A 6,102-nucleotide genomic window follows, 5' to 3' on the forward strand; every position below is an offset into this window, starting at 1 on the left:
AATATTTTAGAGAGGAAAACATAGCCTATGACAAAACACAATGAATGGTTTTAGGACAGTACTGGGCAGGTAAGAAGGGTATAGATACAGAAGATGAAGCAAGATACGTGAACTGTAGGACTGAGGAGATTCTCATGAGTTTTAGTCCAACTGAAGTGATGTCTAAGGAGAGAAGAGTCACCATGTTAGCTTATAGCAAGATAACTCATGAGATACAGAGGATGAGGAGTACTGGCGGCGGGGGGGGGGGGGCGCGGGTGCGGTGGGAAGCAGAGGGTCAAGATCAGTAAGTGATGCAAGAAGATTAGCCCATCAGCAGGGAGGCTGTTTATCATAGCAGCTCGGAATAGAAATCTGAAAATTACATTCATGCTTTGACCTCCTCTCCAAGAAAAAACAATCGCTCCAGAACAATAAAATGAGCTTTCAGTTCTAACTCAATTGCTTTGTACTTTACACTCTTCTTTCAATTCTGTTGTAACATCTGTGGACCTTGTCTGGTTTTAGTGTAGTTCTAAAAGGTATTAACTCAGAGTTCACAATAAGATAGAATTCAAAGAAAAGCTTTAAACAGGAATTTTTTTTATTATTATTAAGAGGAAAGTTCAATGAAGATAAAATTCTTAGGAAAATTTAGGAGCCAAATGACATTTCACTGACATATATAAAGAAAAAAATGATTGGAAACACAATGACAAAGTATCACAAATACAATAGCAAACGGAAATTTTAGAGCATTTCTATTTCATTGGAAAAACAAGTTGGGCAAACCATAAAGTAGAAACGTGCATAGTCAAGGTTACAAAGAATTCCATGCTGCAAAATGCAGCAGGTCAGTTCTCAGCCCTTAGCTCACCTGGTTTCTCCCAGCACAATTTGACTCATTTAATCACTCCTTTATCCTTGAAACATTTACCTACTTGGCATCTGCATTTTCTTCCGGTCTTATTGGCTGCGTCTCCTTGGTTTTCACTACATTTTCTGGAACTCTTCAACCTCTAAATGTTGGAGTGCCCCAGAGCAACTCTCCTGATTAAATTCCCTCTCCAGGCAATCTCATCTGGACTTAGTGCATTAATACCATCTAGATGTTGACAACACATATTTATATCCGCACCCTGGATTTCTTCCTTTCTTTTTTTAAAAAAGATTTTATTTATTTGTTTGACAGAGAGAGAAATCATAACTAGACAGATAGGCAGGCGGGGGGGTGGTGGTGGTGGGAAGCAGGCTGCCTGCTGAGCAGAGAGCCCAATACAGGGCTTGATCCCAGGACCTGGGATCATGACCTGAGCGGAAGGCAGAAGCTTAACCCACTGAGCCACCCAGGCACCCAATTTCTTCCTTTCTTTCCAGGCTCATGTGTCACTTTCTCCCGGGCGTCTTCATGATGATAATGAAGAGACAATTCAAACATAACACATTCTAGACTGAACTCTATCTCGTCCCAAATTTGTGTCTCCTTCTATCTTGTCCATTCTTCTTTTTGCTCAAGCTAGAAACCTTAGAGTCATCTATGATTTCTTTTTCCATATCACCCCTACAGCAAAACCTGTAGCAAAGCCTGTTGGTTCTACCTTCAGAGTATATCCAGAATTAGACTCCTTCTCCAGAGCCTTAGTATAAGCCACAATAATACCACACACGGATTCTTGCAATATCTTCCTAATTTCTCTTCTCTCAAGTACCCTTGACCCACTCCCAGCTCTGGTCTCAACATAGTAATTGAAATGATCCTTTACACCTAAGTATATTATACCACTTTTCCGCTTAAAACCTCTAGTGTTCTCCCATTTCACTCAGAGTAAAATGCAAAGTCTGTGCACTGACCCTACATGGTGATACCTTTCTGACCTCTTCTCATTCCCCTTTTCCATTGGGTCTTTTTGCTCAGGCACAATGACCTGTTTCTTCACTGTTCTTCAAGTTACCAATTCACTTCCTGGTCAGAACTTTGCCCTTGTGATTCTTCTTGCTTGGAAAACTGCCCTCGGATATGTGGGGCTCACTCCATCACCAACTTGGGCTTCAACTCGTTAGCATCTGCTGGATGATGTCTGCCTTGACTGACCCGTTTTAAGCTGTACCCCTTTACCTAACTTCCACATCACGTACCACCAACTGACATGCACCGGATTTTACTTATTTTCTGTCTGTCCCCACTAGTGTAATCCCTTGAGGAGAGGGACTTTAGTCTGTTTTGTTCACTTCTGTTATTCTCAGCACACAGAACAGGGCTGGGAACATAGTAAACATTGTATAAATATTTGCTGGGTATGTGCATGAATCTCACATGCCTTGGGCTGTATTTTTTTTTTTTTTAATAACATGGTGAACTAGAGGGGCTGCTAGCTCCATCTTCTAAAGTTCACACTGGGAAGGAGAAACATAGGTGTGAGAAATTAATATAAAAACATGAGAAATCACTGAGGAAGGTAGAGACTTTTAAGATCTGGTATGTGTAGCAGTTGAGAGCAGCTGGCTTTAAAGAGGGTGGGTAGGTGATGGCGGGGCGGGGGGATAGATTTTCCTTCTTTATTCTTCATGTTTTTATTTACATTCCAGTTAGTTAACATACAGTGTAATATTAATTTCAGGGGTAGAATTTAGTGATTGAACATGTCCATACAACACCCAGTGCTCATCACAAGTGCCCTCCTTCATCCCCAACATCTATTTCACTCATTCCCCATCCACCTCCCCTCTGGTGACCATCAGTTTGTTCTCTAGAGTTAAGACTCAGTTTCTCTCTCCCTACCACCCCCTGCACCATCCGTGTTCATTTGTTTTTTTTCTTAAATTCCACATATGTGGGAAATCATATGGTATTTGTCTTTTTCTGACTGTATATATATATATATATATATATATATATATATATATAAAAATTCAGTACATACATATACATATACATATTACATATACATATACATATATATATGTAATGTAATGTATATATATACATATATATATATATATGTAATAGCTTCTTTTTCCATTTGTCAGTCAATGACTTTTGGGGTCTTTCCATGGTTTGGCTATTGTTGATAATGCTGCTATAAACATTGGGGTGCATGTACCCCTTTGAATCATTATTTTGTATCCTTTAGGTAAATGCCCAGTAGTAAAATTGCTGGGTTGTAGGGTAGTTCTATTTTTAACTTTTTGAGGAAACTCCATATTGTTTTCCCGAATGGCTTCACCAGTTTGCATTCCCACCAACACTGTAAGAAGGTTTGGGGAAGGGGTAGATTTTAACTTGTGCTCTTGTCTGTATGCTAAATTGCAAAGAAGACTGTCCTTTGCCCCATTGCCATAAATCAGAAGCAGTAGCCCAGATTGCCTGGTGTCCACAGCATAATATCAAGATAGGACCAAAATGTCCGGATGACAAACTATTGAAAAGAGGTAGATATAGACCCGCCTGAATTAGCTCTTCCAGCTTCTTTCCTCCACCCCCCAGCCCCCCAGCACTGGTGGATTTCCATAGAATGAATTTGTCTTCTCCCTGTGATGCTGCTTTCAAAGAGTTGAGAGATTCCAGAGAATTGCGTGACAGTATGGAATTAAATTGATAATGAATAACAGTAAGATCTCTGGAAATCCCAAAATGTACATGAACTAAATAATACATTTCTAAAGAACTCATGAATCAAAGGGAAAATAAAAAGGGCATTTAAAAATACTTTGAACTGGGCACCTGGGTGGCCAGTGGGTGAAAGCCTCTGCCTTCGGCTCGGGTCATGATCTCAGGGTCCTGGGACCAAGCCCAGCATTGGGATATCTGCTCATCGGGGAGCCTGCTCCCCCCCAACCCCTGCCTGCCTCTCTGCCTACTTGCGATCTCTCTCTCTGTCAAATAGAGAAAAATAATAAATAAATAAATGAATAAAAAATAAAAATACTTTGAATGAAAATAAGCAACATAGCAGAATTTGTGGGATGCCAGTAGAACAGTGCTTAAAGGAAATTTATAACACATTAACTACAAAAAAAAGGAAGATTCAAACAGTGAACCCAGCTTCCACCTTCAGAAACTAAAAAAAAGGAACCAAATTAAAACAAAGTAAGAGTAAGTTGAAGAAAGGAAATGATAAAGATCCAAACAGAAATCAACAAAATAGAAAACACAAAATATACATAAAAATAAATGAAATCTCATGCTGGTTCTTTGAGAAGATTAATAATATTGATAGACTTCTCACCAGATTTATCAGGGGGAAAAAAAGACCACAGACAAATTACCAATATCGGGAATGAGAGAGGAGACATCACCTTAGAAATTAAAATGATAAGGGTTACTTTGAAAAATATTTTGCCAATAACTTTGACAACTTAGAGGAAATGGGAAAATGCCATGAACTACCAAACTAACAAAGCTTAGTCAAGAAAAACCAGAGAATCTAATTATTGCCATAGCTATTAAAGCAATGAAAATATAGTTAAAATAAGGTCATTCCCACAAGGAAAACTTCAGGCTTCACTGGTGAATTCTACTAAACATTTCAGGAAGAAATAATACTAATTCTACACAAATGCTTCCAGAAAATTAAGAGAAGAGAATATTTTCCAATTCAGTCTATGGGGCCAGTGTTACCCTGATAACCCTCTTTCTGTCTGTCACATGAGGATAACAGCGGAAGTCAGCAGTCTGCAGCCTGTGAGAGCTCTCACCAGAACCGCACCACACCGGTGCCTTGGTGCAGACCACAGCCTCCAGATGCATGAGAAATATAATTCTGTTGTGTATAAGCAACCCAGTTTATGGCATTTCATTATAGTTGTCTGAACTGACTTAGACATGCCTTCTACCCTAGTATCACTTTTTCCCTTCCTCATACAGATAACAGCTTTTCTTAATTCTTAGTTTAATCATTCTGTTCTTTATTTTTAATATCTAAGCAAGTATGTATTTAAATATGTTCTTATGACACCATTCTATCTTTGTGACATGAGACATAACACATTCCTTATATTGTTCTTTTTTTTTTAAAGATTCTATTTATTTATTTGACAGAGAGAGAGAGAGATCACAAGTAGACAGAGACAGGCAGAGAGAGAGAGAGAGGGAAGCAGGCTCCCAGCTGCACAGAGAGCCTGATGCGGGGCTCAATCCCAGGACCTTGAGACCATGACCTGAGCCGAAAGCAGAGGCTTAACCCACGGAGCCACCCAGGCGCCCCTCCTTATATTGTTCTATACCTTGCTTTTTTCACTTAAAAAATAATCTTGGCAATCACCCCATATGATGCATAAGGCTTTTTTCTTCAGTGCCTTTAAACAGTTTCATAGAATTTCTTTGTGTGGATATGTTATAGTCTTTTAACTGAACTTCTATTGATGAGGATTTGAATTATTTCCAATCTTTTGCTATTACATATAGTACCACGATGACTAACCTAGTGCTTCGGTCATTTAGAAATATTAGTAGTGTATTTTTAGGATAAGTACCTACTAGAAAATTTGTTGGTTCAGGGGACGAATGCATGTATTTCTAGATACCGCCAAATTCTTCTCTGTAGATCTTTGCCACCATTTTGCATTCCCACAGGCAATGGATGACAGGAACTATATCCCCAGTTTTAGCCTCACAGAATGTTACTTAACTTTTAGATTCCTGCCAATCATATAAATGAGACAAGCTGCTATGGTGTTGTTTAGATGTGATTTCTCTCTCTCTCTCTTTTTTTTTAAGATTGATTGATTGATTGATTGATTTGTCAGACAGAGATCACAAGCAGGCAGAGAGAGAGGAAGGGAAGCAGGCTCCCCGCTAAGCAGAGAGCCTGATGTGGGGCTGATCCCAGGACCCTGAGATCATGACCTGAGCCGAAGGCAGAGGCTTTAACCCACTGAGCCTCCCAGGCGCCCCAGATGTGATTTCTCATATTAGGAGAATCTTTTTTTGTGTTTAAAACCCTTTAGTTTTTTTCTTCTTGTGTATTATTTGCTCAGATCATTTTACTACTTTTCTATCAGATTGTTCTTTTTTTTTTTTTTTTTTTTTTTTTTTTGCCTCCTCAAATTTCCAGAGCTCCTGGTATGATATAGATCGCAGCCATCATTTGTTGGTTTTTCCTCTGACTTGACTTTGCCTACAGC

The sequence above is a fragment of the Lutra lutra genome, chromosome 2 (assembly GCF_902655055.1).
Source record: "Lutra lutra chromosome 2, mLutLut1.2, whole genome shotgun sequence".
Classification (NCBI taxonomy): Eukaryota; Metazoa; Chordata; class Mammalia; order Carnivora; family Mustelidae; genus Lutra; species Lutra lutra.